This window comes from Octopus bimaculoides, chromosome 3 (genome assembly GCF_001194135.2).
Source record: "Octopus bimaculoides isolate UCB-OBI-ISO-001 chromosome 3, ASM119413v2, whole genome shotgun sequence".
In the NCBI taxonomy this organism is placed as follows: Eukaryota; Metazoa; Mollusca; class Cephalopoda; order Octopoda; family Octopodidae; genus Octopus; species Octopus bimaculoides.
This window is the reverse complement of record NC_068983.1, coordinates 137,053,090-137,070,964: the sequence shown is the minus strand read 5'-3', so window position 1 is coordinate 137,070,964 and position 17,875 is coordinate 137,053,090. Positions and strand designations below refer to the sequence as shown.

Sequence of the window (17,875 nt, the reverse complement as noted above, 5' to 3'; positions counted from 1 at the left end):
GATATCTTTTTCTTAAATTCAAACTGATATTTGTTAGGTTAGCATTGAAAGGCCATCTATATGTAAATTTATTGCTCCAATAGTTCGCCTGAAAATATTCAAATTTAGAAAAAAATTATCTGTCTTACAAAAATGTATGAAAAACTATTTTTAAAAAAATTCCTTTTATTTTATTTTAATTTTGTTTCTAGGGCTTGTATGATGGGAGCAGTTTGGAAACGCAACTGAAATTAGAAAGGCTTGTGGTCCGTGCAGTTCGTCCTTACTTGGGTGTAAGGGGACTTTATGTGAGAGATACAGAACCAGTTGTTGAGGCCTCTACAAACATTACCCTTCCACCCAAAGATACAGGTTTGCTGATAATTATTTTTACATTTGATCAGTTTTCTACATTTTTCTGTTCCTATTTTAATAGCTACACATAACCTACCGATATTCGGCTAATATCAGTACATTCAGGTTATATCATTAGAATCTTTGGTGTATCAAGTTCATAAGCTCTAAAGCTTATGGGAATTTTAACAGAAAACTTATGCCTCTTCTCACTAAGGTCAGAATATCTAAGTTTATAAGTACTTCAAGTCATAGTTTAGTGATGTGCATGCATACATGTTATATATGACAAATTTATAAGGCTACATACAGTCTGTCAAGTGTTGTATATCAAACATATATATTGGGTATCATCATCATCGTCTTTTAACGTCCGCTTTCCATGCAGGCAGGGGTTGGATGGTTTGACTGAAGACTGGTGATCCCGAAGGCTGCACCAGGCTCAATCTGATCTGGCAAAGTTTCTAAAGCTGGTTGCCCTTCCTAACGCCAACCACTCCGAGAGTGTAGTGGGTGCTTTTATGTGCCACTGGCATAAAGGTCAGTCAGGCGGTTCTGGCAACGACCATGCTCAAAAGGCATACTTTACATGCTACCTGCATGGGAGCCAGTCCGGTGGCACTGGCAACGACCATGCTCAAATGTTGTTTTTCACATACCACCAGTACATGTGCTGGTAAAGCCATGCTGACAACAATCACGCTCAAATGGTACTTTTTACGTGCCACCGGCATGGGAGCCAACCCTTGGCCCTGGCAACAATCATGCTTGGATGTGCTTTTAATGTTCACAGAGCTCAGGTACGCTACAACTTTATCAGAAAAAGTAACCAAAGCTGCATGAACAGTACATAGAATATGCACGGGAAATGAGCAGTGAATGAGTCATAAAATAAAAAAAACGGGTGGGGATCATCAGATTTACTATTGAAGAGTTTCAGGAAGCATAGAAGTTTTGAAGGATGTAGTATCCTGACAGCTAACAACTGATGTGGTTAGTTTATTCCACGCTTCAATAATTCTGAGTGTCAAAAAACTGTTTCTGAAAGTCATGAGTGCTTTTCTTTTTTTTCTATTTTAATTCTATTTTAATTTTTATTTTGTAAGCATGTCCATGAGTGTTAGACATATGCAATTCAAAAAGATGCCCAAGGTTGTTGGTGGAAATATAGTGGATAATCTTGTGGGTGTTTACCAGGTCATGTTCAGAGTATGGTAGAAACTTGACAGTAAGTATTTGTCTGGATGCATCTTTCTGAACAGTTTCCAGGAGATTGGTATGCTGAGCTAGATAGGGGTTCCATACTGGTGATGCAAACTCTAAATGTGGGTGTTCCAAAACCATATATACAGTTCTAAATAGATAGCTAGAGAGCAGCTGATAAAGGTTTTGCTGAGTGATGCTAAGATACCTCCAGCCTTCTTGACAATTTTAGAGATGTAGTTTGTCTGAAGTGAATTGCTGTTGACAATAATACCCAAGTCACATACACTAGCAGACTTCTTAAGATTGGTGTGGTAGAGGGAGTATTCAAAGCTGAGTTTTTCCTGTCAGAATTCATGGTGGTGCACTTGTCCACAGCCAGCTTGACTTCCCAGTTGGTAATCCATTCCTACATTATGTCCAGGTCTAATTGCAGGAAAGATTTATAACATTTTGTATTTGTTCTTTTTTATCTCAAGATATAGCTTGATGTAATCTGTATATTTCAACACTGTAATATTCAAGTTGGCATCTATGACATTAATATATGCAACAAACAACAGGGGTCCAAGAACAGATCCCTGTGATAGACCAGATGTCATCTCATAGTGTGAAGAGTGCTGTCCTAGATCTATCTCATTTCCAGCTAAGAATGAAGAATTTCAACCAGTTGATCTTTCACACCCATTGCAATGAGTCGTTTGTGTGACACATAATTGAAGTCTTTAGTGAAGTCAAGATAAATAACATCCATCCAAGAGCCACCATCATCGATTCAGGTGATGTCTTCAAGAAACTCGATGAGTTGGCTACAGCAGCTGAAGTTTGGGGAGGATTTAATAAGGCTGTGAGAGTTCCAGAATTTCCAGAGTGTTTCTCTGACACTGGACCGCATCAGTTTGGTGATGCAGCTAATAAGACTGATGGAATGGTAGTTGATGTGTGATCACCCTTTTTGTACAGGGGAATGACACTGACAATTTTCCACTGCTCTAGAGTAACACAGTTAAAGCAGAATTGGAAAAAAATGAAAACTGATGCTAAAGAAAGAATCCACCATGTTTGAGAAGCAGATAAGTAACACAATCAAGACCAGGCAAGGCATAGTTGCCTTATTAAGATGGCATTACAGCATTGCAGGTGTAAATCTCACAGATGTTATAGAATTTGATGTCAGAGGTGATGTACAGTATGACCAGAGAAAAGTGAATGGATGAAGTGTTAAATAAATTATAATACAAAATACAAGCTCTATCACTTGTAATAAATTCCCAGATTCTAAACTCATATATACTAGAATTTAGAATTAAAATAATTCAATGAGCTGCATATGGGTTGTAAGTTTGTGGTGTATTTACTGATTGCATTGTATAGCTATTTTGTTGTGCTTGAGTACAAGGGACATAACTCTGTTCAAGTTTGTTTAATCGTCAACGAATTTTCATTTCAAGACCTTGTTTGTGCTAGAAAGGGTATTATTACTTCTAAAAAAATAGATAAATGCTTCAATATGGAAAATTGATATGAAACAGCACCTTTTTAATTTAGTATATTTACATTTACATAAACTGGAGGTTGTAGGATTTGTGGAATACTATCGATAGTTTTTCTTGTTTCAGTCATTTTATTGTGGCCATACTGTATCACTTACCTTGAAGGATTTAATCAAAGAAATGTACCCCAATATTTTTAAGTCTGGTATTTTATCGGTCTCTTTTGCCAGACTGCTACATTATGGGTAGGGTGGGAAAACAAACCATCATGGTTGTTAAGCAGTGCATGGGGGACACACACACACACACACACACACACACACACACACACACGGCTCTGTAATTAAGAAGCTTGCTTTTGTGATCATGTGGTTTTCAGGTTCAACTCCATTGTGTAGCACTTTGGGCAAGTATCATCTACTATAGCCCTAAGCTGACCAATGCTTTGTGAGTGAATTTGATAGATGGAAACTGTATGGAGGCCCATATTTACATATGTATGTATATGTTTTTGTCTGCAACTTAGTTCAACAAAAGACCAATAGAATAAGTACCAGTGTAAAAGAGCTCTTCAGGGTAATACCCCAGCTTGGCTGTGGTCCAATAACTGAAATAAGTAAAAAAGATATATATTATAAAAAAGGCTTCCACACAGTTTCTGTCTTCCAAATTTGCTCACAAGGCATTGATTGATCTGAGACAGTAATAGGAGACATTTTCCAAAGATGCCACGTACCATGTGATTGCAAGGCAAACCTGTTAACCACACAGCTATGCCTTTACAAGTATGTATGGATACTCATAAACCTGCATGCAAGCAGGCAGATCTGTGCATGTACATATGTATGTAATGAAACAGAATAAAATAAAAGGCAGCAAGCTGGCCGAAAACCTTAGTACGCCAGGCGAAATGCTTAGCAGTGGTTTGTCTGCCGCGACGTTCTGAGTTCAAATTCCGCCGAGGTCGACTTTGCCTTTCATCCTTTTGGGGTCGATAAATTAAGTACCAGTTACGCACTGGGGTCAATGTAATCAACTCCATCCCTTTGTCTGTCCTTGTTTCTCCCCTCTATGTTTAGCTACTTGTGGGCAATAAAGAAATAAGAAACAGAATAAAATAAAAGTATATTGAATTATTAACTTTCCTGGTGGATGATGAAGTTGATAAAGTATGTATAGTATGCAATTGCTGGTTGTCAGTCCAAGAAGATTGAAGAGTAATATTTAATTTCAAAAACCATAAGATTATTATTTTCAGGACTATTAACTTCTATTTCAAGATGAAGCTAATAAATCTGAAAAATTATCTTATTAGCAACACTGCATTTCACCCATGATCAAGGGTATTCAAGCTATGCCCATCTCTTTTTCTGACTCATCACAGTGAACTAAGAACCATCTTGATGTATTTGTCTGTTCTAAAACAACAGTTTCATTGAAGCAGTTTGACAATTGTTCTTTGCAGACGAAGCATCGTATGAATAGCTAAAAAGGAAAATTGTTACTTAATTGGTAGTTTACTTTAGTTTTTGAAATTCTTATTCCTTATACATCTTCACTGACATGGTTAAAGGTTAAAGTATTTTCGATCTGAAAGAAATTATCATGCATTTTATTTGAAAACTATAGACTAATGCAGAAAGGAATGCTAACCGTTTACTTGAACACAATTATTTTGTCATTTTTGGAAGTTGTTTTAGGACACTCAGGAAAATCACAAAATGTTCTAGAAGGCTTATAGATGACAAGAACTTTAGTTTGATCACAAGAATTTTTTGGGGGTATGTCTGAACCAGTCAACTGGTTAAGATGTAAGAGTTATATAAAATAGATACAACCTCTGCTCGACAAGGATATTAGGATATCAATGTACTCCACTCATTCTGATGAATTGCTTCAGTTATAAATCCCATTTGTTTATTGGAGGGAAGACAATGTTGTCAATGTGTTTAATATATAATTACAATGATTGATCCATTTATTGTATTATAAATAGCTAATAGACAAGTCTTATGCTAGAGAGATGATATATGAAACCTGTGAGAGTTTCTTGATTACATTATATACCCACACATATTACATAGAGAACAACTTTACACAACACACAAACTCTTTCTCTTATCTCAAAAGATATTTTTGACTTATTCTTTTCTTAACTGATGACTGTTAAAAAGTAAGACATTTTCTGTTATTCCTACCCCCAAATAAATAACTATCATTGAATTTGGTATTATCTTTTATATGTTGTGTGTCTTTTTCTTCCTTTCTTCCATTGGTATGATTCTGTTTTGTTCACCATATTAGTATGACAACCAAAGAGGACATTAATGTTATTTGGGGATTATCAATACTTGATATGCTATATTGATAGTGAGTCATAGCAGCTACTTACTTCTGAGTGAGAAAGGACAAAGTTTTATGTTTGGTCAATTATTCCTCAAGAAATGAATAGTTCTGTTGACATGAAAGACAGGAAAACCAAGCTGTGATGTACAAGCCTCCCAAAAGGGTAATGACTGTAAGTGAAGATAATTAACCATATCCAGAAGTTAGGGTCTTAGCTTATTCTGGATTTTATTCCTCTGAACTTAAACTTCTTCCTTCGCATAAATATATTTGAATCTTATAGTGATGTCTTTTTATTTATTTATTTTTTTAACAACTTAAATCTTCAGGAATATCACATGAAGATGTTAGGAAATAACATCAATTGAAAACATTACCAACAACACATCCAAAATGTGGAAAAGTCCCCCAAAACAGTCATCACCATAAGTTCATCATTGAGTTATTTCTCTTTCATTTTGTTTTAATTATATACAGAGTTGTCAGTGACATGAATAAAGGTATATTTGATATCATACAAAATAAATTCTTGGTTTATTGAAGTTATCATTGCTTCCAAAGATAAGACAAATGGCTTAAGGTAATTGTGACCAACTCCAAATGAGATAGAGAGATAATCTCAAAGATCAATAATTCTCCAATGATTGTTTGAGGACAGCTTTGAACAAGTTTTTGCGTCAGTAGGCATCACCAGCAAACCAGTTATATGTGTATACATATATATATACTGTATTTATTCATGTATAGGTTACACTTGTGTATATCACACCCCTAATTTAGTGCTCGGTCCTGGTAAAAAATTTTTTCCTTTCTTAGTTTTAGCTTTGCACCATATAAGTCACATCCTAGTTTTTTTCAATTATAATCAAGTATAAAATAGTGTAACTTATACTTGAGTAAATATGCATGTTATTTCTTTTTGTTCATTTCACATTTTTTTTTTCCTTTTCTTCACCGCACTAGCTTAACCTAAATGGGAATTGTTTTTGAGGTGGTACTGTATGATTTTCACTCACCTGCTTTTTCAGATAAGAGGTTTTTATATTCAACAATTCTTCAGAAACATGAAGTGACTGATCATAATGTCAGTAAGGATTATCAACATCAGTTCCACTTCACTCAAATGGTGACAGGAAAACTATCAACATCCACACACACATAAGTGTATATATCATCATCATTTAACGTCCATTTTCCATGCTGTCATGGGTTGGACGGTTTAACTGAAAGCTGGGGAGCTGCACCAGGTTCCAATCTGATTTGGCATGGTTTCTATGGCTGGATGCCCTTCCTAACACTAATCACTCCAAGAGTGCAGTAAGTGCTTTTTACATGCCACCAGCATGGATGCTAGTTATGCAGTCCTGGCATTGGCCACAACTATGATCTCACTTGGCTTGACAGGTCTTCTCAAGCATGGTATGTCACCAAATGTCTTTGTCACTGTCTCTGTGCAGCCCAACATTTGAACAGTACTTTTAACATGCAACTGGCATGGGTGCTAGTTATGCGACACTGGCATTGACCACAACTAAGGTTTTGCTTGGCTTGATGGATCTTCTCAAGCATATCACCCAATGTCTGAAAACCATGCTTCGCCACCTCATCCCATGTCTTCCTGGGTCTACCTCTTCCACACGTTCCCTCCACCTTTAGAGTTCAGTACTTCTTCACACAACTGTCCACATCCATACACATCACATGACCATACCAGTGCAGTTGTCTCTCTTGCACACTGACATTACACATCCAGTGAAGCTCACAACTCTGTTTCACTGCTGTGTAGCATGGCTGTTCATACAAATACCACACAATCTACCTTTCACTCTGAGAGAGAGGCTTTTGTTACCAACAACGGTAGGAGCTCTCTCAACTTTGCCCAGCCTATTCTTATTCTAGCAGCTTGGAACTTCATTGTTTGATGTCTATTTTCCATGCTGGAATGGATTTGATGGAAGCTGGCCTGCCAGAGAGCTGTCTAGATTCTAATTGTCTGTTTTGGGATGGTTTCTATGACTCGATGCCCTTCCTAACAGTACCACTTTTACAGTTTGCTGGGTGCTTTCTACATGCCATATGTACAGGGTGTCCCAAAAGTCACTGATGGGTTTCAATTTTTAATAACTTCCTTAACTTTACAAATAAATTCATGAAATTTTAATACAATATAAAGAACATAATGGAAATTAATATGCACAGTTCAAGTTTTGCAATACCACTACATCACATGAAAAATGACATCACTTAAATGGCAGCCATTTTCGGCTTCACACACTGTACTCTTTCCAAAACTTGCACCATAACACCCTCAAGAGTTTCAGACTCCATTTCTCTGATTTCTGTATTGTTGTTCTTCAGTTGCACAAGGGTCTCTTGTTTGTTGATGTAAACCCTTACCTTCAGGTACCCCCACAAGAAAAAATCCAGGCTAGTCAAGTCTGGGGAACGTGAAGGTCATTCAAAGTAGACCTCACATATGGTTCCAGCAAGATGGGGCAACTGCTCATACCACAAGAGAAACAATGCAGTTGCCACAGCAGTGCTTTGGAGAGAGAATAATCTCCTGCTACAACAATGTCAACTGGCCTTCATGTTCCCCAGACTTGACTAGCCAGGATTTTTTTCTTGTGGAGATACCTGAAAGAGAGGATTTACTTCAACAAATCGGAAGCCTTGGTGAAACTGAAGGAGAACATCAATAGAGAAATCAGAGAAATGGGATCAGAAACTCTTGAAGGTGTTATGGTGCAAGTTCTGGAAAGAGCATGGGTGTGCAAAGCCGAAAATGGCTGCCATTTAAGCTATGTCATTTTTCATGTGATGTAGTGGTGTTGCAAAATTTGACTTGTGCATATCAATTTCCATTATGTCCTTTATATTGCATCAAAATTTCATGCATTTATTTGTAAAGTTAAGGAAGTTATTAAAAATTGAAACTCATCAGTGACTTTTGGGATACCCTGTATGTATGAGGGAGAGATCTATAAATAGATAAATATATGATCTTGGTTCATAAAAATAGTTCATAACTAGTTTTGGCAAGATTTTTACAGCTGGATGCCCTTCCAAACACCAACCACTTTACAGTGTGGACTGGGTGCTTTTAAGTGGCACTTGCACTGAAAGAGTCACCAAGTACTTATAATACAAAAAAAAAAAACTTTCAAGAGGGGAGGGGGCATGGGAGAAGGAGATCTTGTGTCAGATGATGAAAGGTTATAGAGAGACAGAAACAGGTGTCTTCCTATAGAGGAAGTATAAGGTGCCCAGCCAGAAAGAGAGAGATCAGGAATGAAGACAGAAACAAGTGCACTATCACAAAGGAAATACATGGTTACCCAACCTGAGGGAAGTGCAGGAGAGAGAGAGAGAGAGAGTGGGAGTCAGCAGAATAGAGATGGTGGCAAAATGCCAGGCATACTGACAAGGGACGGGGATCAGAATATAAATGGAATGGTTGAGTAAAGGAAGAGAGAGATCTAGATGGTGGCAAGTGTCAAAGCAGACACCTGAGGTTCAAATGCTGTAATATAAGTGGCAGGATATTGTGAAGGGAGTGTGTTTAAAGAGTGCTGAGTGGGGGGAAGGGAGTGGCGAAAACCTGGATGTATATAGTCAGGATTAGGGAGTGGGAGGTAAGCAGAGTGTATGAAGCAGAAATGTGAGGAAGAGAAGAGATGTAGAGACATAGTTTGGTTTGTAGAGTGTGTAAGAAGTTTTCTTGTTAAGTGTAGGTGAGGTACACACTGCTTCTAGAACTCAGTTTTGCTGACGTGGGCAGGTCTTCTCTAGAACTTCATATCACCAGACATCTAGTTCCATTGTCATTTCCTTCGTGAGGCCCAACATCCTGAGATTGGTCCTTACCACTTCATTCCATATCTTCCTGGGTCTCCCTCTTCTGCAGGTACCATCTACTTTCAGTGATCGGCACTTCTTTATGCAGCTGTCCTCATTCATACACATCACATGTCCAAACCAATGTAGTCTTCTCTCTTGCATGCTACATTTGATTCCTTTTATGCCCAGCTTTTCTCTCAATACATTTGCATTTTGCCATACATGTGCACTGATATTGCACATCCACCAGAGCATACTACCTTCATTTCTCTCCTGTCTATGCATGTCTTCTGCATTCAGAGCCCATGTCTCACTACCATGGAGTATAGCCATTCACACACAAGCATCATATAGTCTACCCTTCAGTCTACCCTTCACTCTGAGAGTGAGTCCTTTTGTTACCAACATAGGTAATAGCTCTCTGAACTTCCTCCACCCAATTCTTATTCTAGAAACAATACTTTCAGAGCATCCTCCACCATTGCTAATTTGGTCACCTAGGTAACAGAAGCTATCTACAACCTCAACAGAGCCTCTTGGGCATTTGAGAGAATCTAAGTCCCATGTGCTCTTAGTGTTTATTGTTCCTGCACATCTGCCACATACAAAGATGACTTTATCTGTTAATCTATCTGTGATTCCACTGCACCTCTTATGTGTTCATTGTTTACACTGGGTACAGCAAATGGAATTTCTTTCAATTCCTTTCCTACATATTGAGCAGGGCCATTTACCTGCTGGAAAAAGAGTTTTATCTTCTTTCTTACTAACAACAACTTTTGTCTTAGCTAGGTTAACTTTAAGGCCCTTTGATTCCAAGTTTTGTTTCTATACCTGAAATTTCTTCTTCAATTCTGCTAAAGATTCTGCTATAGGAGCAAGGTCATCAGCATATAGCAGTTCCTACAGGCACCCAGTTTTGAATTCCTCTGTTATGGCCTGAAGGACTGTAATGAATAATAGTTGGCTGAGAACTGAGCCTAGTGAACTCCTACCTTATTGCTAAATTCATCACTGTATTCATGGCCAACTTACTGACAGCACCACTGTACATGGCTTATACAGCTCTAACAAGCCACTCCTCTACTCCTAACTTCCTTAGAGACCACCAGATAACAGAGCAGGGAACTCTGTTGGAAGCTTTCTCCAGGTCAATGAAGGCTAAGTACAATGGCTTTCTTTTGGCCAAGTACTTTTCCTGCAGCTGTCTCACTAAGAAGATGGCATCTGTAGTACTCTTCCCAGGTACAAAACCAAACTGCATCTTGTCTAGTTTAATTCTATTTCTAATCAATTGAGCTATAACCTTCTCAGTAGCTTTCATGACTTGGTCTAGCAATTTAATACCTCTGTAGTTGTTTCTATCTAAGGTATCACCTTTATCCTTGTAACAGCTAACTATAATACTACCACACCAGTCATTGGGGATGGTGTCTTCCTGAATAACCTGATTAACTATACAGGTGGCTAAACTGTATCCTACACCACCAGAAATTTTAATAATCTCGACAGTGATTCCTGATGGACCAGGGGTTTTCTCTGTCTTCATGTCCTTAATTGTTTTATCTATTATGCTGCTATCAACTCTGATGGCTGGTCCCTCAATTGGTTCAATATTTGTTAGACTCCTTCTCCCATTCATTTTCCACATTTAATAACCTTTCATAATGACACTTCCATGCATCTTCTTCTCTGAATCACTAAGTGCAAGCATACCATTATCCATTTGCACACATTTCTCACCTACCACATCTCTATTTTTTCTGATACACTGCTTTGCAATCCTGAACACCTCCCTCATTATTTATTACTACCTGACAGTTATATTTTTGTCTTGATTTCATCTGAATGAACTGGAGTATCTTCTCTTGATTCATATAGAAGAGATTTCTGCTGCCAACACTCTGCACAGAGGTCTTTGTATACTGGGCCAATTATATATACAGGCATAAGATGAGATGTGGCATCTCTAGAGATCCTTTAGTGTGATAAGGTGTAGTCACCCTGCAGCTTGTCTATTTCACACAGCTACATTCTTGGGTTAAATGAAGACTAGATTAAATATCTAGCATCTAAAATGTTGCCAGGTGCTTGGTTTGCTACTGTCAAATAATGTGGCCTATGGTCCATTGTTTGCATTTTGTAGAGGATTAGTGGTAAGGAAGAGAAATGATGTAGTTGCTGAGACTATAGACCTGTATGAAAATAAACTGAACAGCCTATTCATGAGGACTTTCAGCCCTCATCATCTTTAAATCCCACTTGGAGAGAAAGATGAGAGTGGAGAGGTGCTGTCCTCAAGTTAATTTGCTGAGAGTTGGATGAAAGTATCAGCAGTAGACTATGAATGGGCTTATTCTGTGTATGTACCTATATGCTGGAGGAGATGGCTGGGAAAGGGCATTTGCTCTTGGTAGTGATGGTGATCCTGAATGTGTGGGATCTTTTGATTATCCTTAGGTGGCTATCTCCCTGTTGGGATATCTCCTTTCATGCTTCTTATATATTTTTGTTTTCCATATTTGTTTTATTTTCCTAATTGATCTTTTGCAATTTGTTTTTATTCAACTTTAATTCATTGTCCTTGTGGCAAATTAAAGAAATTATTATTATTGATGGATTGACTGAATAATTAGTGACAAACAAAACATCTTGCTGTATTTATTTCAGCTCTTTATCTTTTGAATTCAAATCTCATCTAGGACAATATTTAATCAACTTTTACTCTTTCCTCCAATTTCTGGTCTTGTACTTATGTTACAAATAACTATTTGAGGACAATGGATTGGCAGATTCCTTAAATAGTTGGACAAAATACCTTTCTGTTAACTCTACATTCTGAATTTGAATTTTGCCAAGATTAACTCTTCTTTTATCTTTTTAGGGTCAATAATTAATATATCAGTTGACTACTAGGATCAATGCAATCAACTAAACCCTCCCCCTCAAAATTGCTGGCTTTGTACCTAAATTAGAAATAATTATCATCAGAACAGCTTGTTTTGATTTTCATTCTTTTTAATATTTCATTCTTTTTAATGTACAATATAAGTACATCCACCTACATTTATTATTGATTCATTCACCTCTCATCAGGGATAACATGGTGTGCTTACTTGAACCATGTTACACTTATCATGAATTTATTTATGATAACATGAGTCAGCGATCAATCAAAGACTCTGCATGGGCTACAAAAGGATGCCACACTGATCATCTACAATGCTGTGGACAACTTGAAATAAAACCTATTTTCTCCAAATGTTCTATTTATCTATCATTGATTCATTTAACACATTTTTTGTTTTATGTTTTTTTTTGTTGTTGTCATTTTTATCCAAACGCTCATGATAGACAAAGATAGATATACCATTATTGTGCTGGATTGATTCTGTTAACTGTAGCTTTTCCATAGAATATAAGAACACATTGTAAGTGTTGAACTATTATCACTGTCAGAAAGGTAGCAGAAACATTAATGTCAGGCTTAATAACTGTTCATGTCCTGCATTCTTAGTTCAAATCCTGGTATTGAATTTCACCCTTCTTTCACTCCAGGACTAATAAAATAAGTACCAGTCTTGTGTTGGTTTGGTTAGATTGAGTGCAGGCCTCCCCTACAAATGTGTCATCTTTTATTTGTGTGTAAAGTTGTGAAATGGCAGAACTAATAGAATGCTGAACAGTGTTGAATTCCATCCTATTTTCTGACTACAGTGTGTGTGTGTGGCTATGCTGCAAGGAGTTTAAAAGATTACAATTTTTGAAGTTCTCCTTAAATCCACCATAGTAAATTTGAATTTGGCTCAATTTGGTATCAGAAAATTGTTCAAGCGATTTTTCTTCTGGTGTAGATACACTATATTTTAATGTGAGTGAAACTTTTATGCAGTGTTGCTACTGATGTAACTGAGAATTGCAGTTGTTCATACTTTAGTTATGTGGGACATAGTGTGTATATGATATACATGTATATCATTTCAAAAAATACCATCCAATATTATCAGTAGTGACTTGGATTTTAGAAACTGTTATTTTCATTTTCTCACATTTTGGGCAAAATTTCAGCACTTATTCATTTAAGCATGTAATTTTTTTTAGCCCTTACCTCTAACTTTATATAATTCTTTTTCAAATAGTCTTCAGATTCTTTTTGTTTTAATCCGAAACTGCTAGAGGTTAGGATGTTTATGGCTGAAGTACTTTTCTTTGGATATAAATGCTTTATTTGCAATTAAAAGCATTAGTTACTTCACTTTTATCAAATTTAAAATATTGTTTAGTTTCAGTTTATTATAGGATTATCATCAACATTGTTTAACATCTGTTTTCCATGCTGGCATGGATTGGACAGTTTGACAGGAGCTGACCAGCTGGAGAGCTAGCTGTGGATGAAGATGTAATTAAAAATGACAACAAAATATATTCATACACTTCAAATGCAAAGCATATTTATATTCAGTATTGCAGCTGTAAATCTCCTTAACCTAATAAATTTATGATAAAAATGAGACTAATTATTTAAAATTGAAAACAAATTTAGAGATTTTAGATAATCTTAAATTTTCAAAACAAAAAACCTGAAGACTATTTACTAGGAAAAGTGATAGTAAAAATGTGACAAGGGTGGAGCTTTTAAAAATCCATCTGTAAACAAATAAGTGGCAAAATTCTAGTTTGCATGGTGTCTGAAAATGTTTGTTACTTTTCTGAAAAATGTTTTTTAACCTTGCACATACATTGTTAAATTGTGAGAGTTTTGTTATTAATGTTATTTATTATAATTAACAATTACACTTTATTATTATTTGTCTGCAAAAGAAAGACAATTTGTCTATTGCTGAAATGTTATACAAATGCATATATGATGGAATTGAGAGGAACTGGTAGCACATCTGGTCAGGTGTTTTTAACATTTTAATTAGTAGCCTTTCATGTGTGAGTTCAAGCCCAGCAAGGCTAACTTTTTTTCTCCAATTTACTAGGTACCACTTATATACTGGAATGATTCAAATGACTGCAACACTTCTCTAGAAAAGAAATTACACACACATTAAGGCAAATCCAGGATTAAGATTACTGGAGTAGCAAGCATAATTTGATGACAAAGAAAAACTCATAAAAATTGAGAGAGTCACTCTTGTGCACTAAAAAAAATTAACTAGACATCATTTAATATTCACTTTTCCCTGTTTGCATAAGTCAAACAGAATTTCTTGAGGCAGGTTTTCTACAGCCAGATGCCCTTCCTATTTGCAAGTAAGGTAATGTTTCCCTATGGCTATACATGTTTTCATGGCATGCTGGAAACACACAACGTTGTTTGCAGGACACTTATGCTCATTTACAACTACCGTGTGCTGTCTAGACAAGAGCACATACAATGGGCTTCTTTCTGTTGATATATATATATGTATATATATGTATATATAAAACAATAATCCCCAGATAGTGTAATGATAAACTCTCTGATACCAGTTAACTCCTATGTCTGCTGAACTGAAAAATACTTCCAACCACTATACTTCAGAGACATCACAAGTTTCCACACTTGAATTATTTTCATAAGTGTATATCATCTAATTTTATTATCTAATTTGTTTAATATACATGCTGCACACAAAAGATCATGGGTCAATTCTAAGTGAGGTGAATTCTGTAAAACTTTGGTAGAAATCAATTTCCAATCACACAGGAATGTATTGCTTGATTTTACACTCTTTTATTGCATGCATGTACTGAGAACTCCTGTTTTTGTACTAATGTGAAACCAAATTCATGCACTGTATGTGTGTTTATATGTGTATATCACATATATACATATGTATGAGTGTGTGTATCTCATACATATGTGTATGTGGGTGTGTATGTATATATATATATATATATATATATACGTGTGTGTACATATGTATACATGTGTGTATACTGATAAATATATAGTCTCACATATACACATGTATATATGTATATTCTATACATTCACAAGTGACATTTGTGTGTGTGTTGCGAATGTCTTCAATGATTTGTGTTTCTATTTTCATGTTTTGTATCACTTGCAGACGCATCGAAAATTCTACTAAATGCCCTAGTCCATGGCAGGTAATGTAATTGATTTCTATGACACTGTTCCTTTTGAATCAGTGCCAATCTGTTTCTAGATCCTTCATATCATGCAGTTCATTTTGCCACTGCTATTTTCTGCCACTCTCTCTCTCTTTTTTCCTTTCTCTCTCATTTTTTAGAAATACTATTATTTATCTGTTCTTTCATGCTCTCTTTTTCTTGCTTTCTTTCTCTTGCTGCCATTTAGCTTCTTTTAGCTGTGCATGAATAAATTGTCTAATGAAAATGCTATCACAATCCAAACTTGTACTTCAGTTAGAATGAACTGCACAGTATAATCCCTGTTCATTAACATATACTTCTCACAGTATCACATTGAAAAGCTCAAAAAATCAACATATGTGCCATAATTATATATTTATCTACATATCCACTAATAACATAGCAGTTTGATACTTTAGGAAAATTTTAAACATGTATGATAATTTTGTTAAATTATCAAATTCTTTAGTGTGACCACTACTTACATTGGGATATTTTACCACTTACTGAACAGTATCTACATAAAAATAAACTTGTATTCAAACAGGGTTGTCTTCTAGACATCTACACTGAAACAAGACCAGAGGACAATTTAAACTTAGTAACATAAGAAACAAACAAAACAATTATATAATGTCTTCAGGAAAAATGTGAGCTTCATAACTGCTCCCAATATTTGCTATTAATTATATAGTTCAGCCTTGCAAACAGTTGTGAATTCTAACTCCTGACTGTATTTATAGCTAAGTGGATTGAACCAAAAATGTTTCAGACATAGTTCAGTATTAGTGTCAGAATATATCTTGATTCAGCAGCTAGTTGCCAACATTCCCATTAACTCAACCAGAAATTGTCAATACTGATCAAGCAGACCTATCATCGACAGTGCTCCAGCCATGACCATCCCATATTTTTAATGATACCTTAGACTGCATTTCGTATTCTATCCTTTTTTTTTTTACTTAAGATAGTAGGGAGTGATTTGAGGGAGATTTGACTATCATTTCTTGGAGCAGAAATGACCTTCTAGAAGCTCCTTCATTGTTTTGTGGTTCAAAAGTGATTACGTAATAAACTAGAAAACTCAAATGCATGTGTTCATTAAGCCTTTTATTTTCTTATCAATAATGCTTCTAATGCTATCTGCATGACCTGATAACATTATTCCAAATTATCCAGTGCTTATTGTCTGTTCTGTGTAGATCTGTCCAATCAGTTGATGGCTTTGGTGACTTAGTGCCTCATTAGATCCTACCAACTTCTTTCATTTATATCATTATTGGTTAGTTTTGTGGCTTATTCCTAATTAAATTTTTTTCTTTTTACTTGGACATATAAAACCATTTCTCTTTTATCAAAAATTGGTCTTTTTTTCTTCTAGATGCTTTTATCTTTTATATGTATGTGACAGTGATATTTAACTTAATAGGTGTCATTTTATATTTCATTTTTTATTGTTTTACTTGAAACCTTTCTGACTAATTGTTTGTCTTAATAACTAATTGTCCCGCCACCATTTACAACTGTAATGATCAAAAGTATGCTATCATTTGGGGCTGTCACATATATGATCAAATGTGATTGGCTTCATCTGCATCTTGAGTCACCTCTAACAAGACTGACTAATCAGTGTTACTAATGTATAAACCTACACATCTGGATGGGGTTGAAAACAGAAGAGTATTCAGTTTGACATTGCTGGCACAAGGTGCTGTGCAGTAGGACTAAACCTAAAGCCATGTTTGACAAACTTCTTAACTACACAATCATGCCTGCACCTATATAATGTAACACACATACACACATCTATATATAATTGGTTCTCATTAGTACTTTGGATGAAATGTGATGTAATATTTTGTTCCAGCTTCCTAGAAATAACGAATATATTGTATATAATGCTCAGATGGATTACTCATCAGAAAAGGTAGCCTAAAGTGCATGTACAGTACTTAGAATAATGCACAGGAAATGGACAGTGAATGAGGCATTTAAGAAAGAAAGGTGTAGGGGACATCAGGTGTACTGTTGGTGAATTTCAGGAAGCATGGAAGTTTTGAAAGATGTAGTGTCTTGACAGCTGACAACTGATACAGGTAGTTTATTCCATGCTTCAGTAACTCTGAGTGTGTAAAATGTTTCTGAAGGTTAGGAGTGCTGTTTTGTTTTTGATTTTGTAAGAAAATCTATAGGTGTTAGACATGGAAGTCAAAAAGGTGCCCAAGGTTGTTGTTGGAAAGATGGCGGATAATTTTGTGAGTGTTTACCAAGTTAGTTGCTAGACACCGGCACCTTAATGTGTCTATGCCCAAGCAGGCAAGACATTCAGAGTATGGTAGATACCTGACAGTGGGTATTCATCTGGTTGCATGTTTCTAAATAGTTTTCAGGAGATTGATTGCTGATAACGGTTCCAGAGTGGTGATGCAAACTCTAAATATGGACACACCATAGCCATATATACAACTTCTAAAATCTTCACAGCCTTGGTTTTTTATCTCATTCTGAAAAAAATTATATATATATATATATATATATATATATATATATAT

At 35.9% G+C, this 17,875-nt stretch overlaps 1 long non-coding RNA gene across 1 annotated transcript in view; it reads left to right on the top strand.

Moving 5' to 3' along the window:
* The first annotated feature begins 190 nt into the window (after positions 1 to 190).
* The window catches only part of LOC106882993 (uncharacterized), a 26,213-nt gene continuing 8,528 nt past the window's right edge, over positions 191 to 17,875 (top strand). Inside the window, exons 1-2 of the long non-coding RNA XR_001411059.2 lie at positions 191 to 351; positions 15,278 to 15,317. This is a non-coding gene — a long non-coding RNA (uncharacterized LOC106882993). The remainder of the gene's footprint in view (positions 352 to 15,277; positions 15,318 to 17,875) is intronic.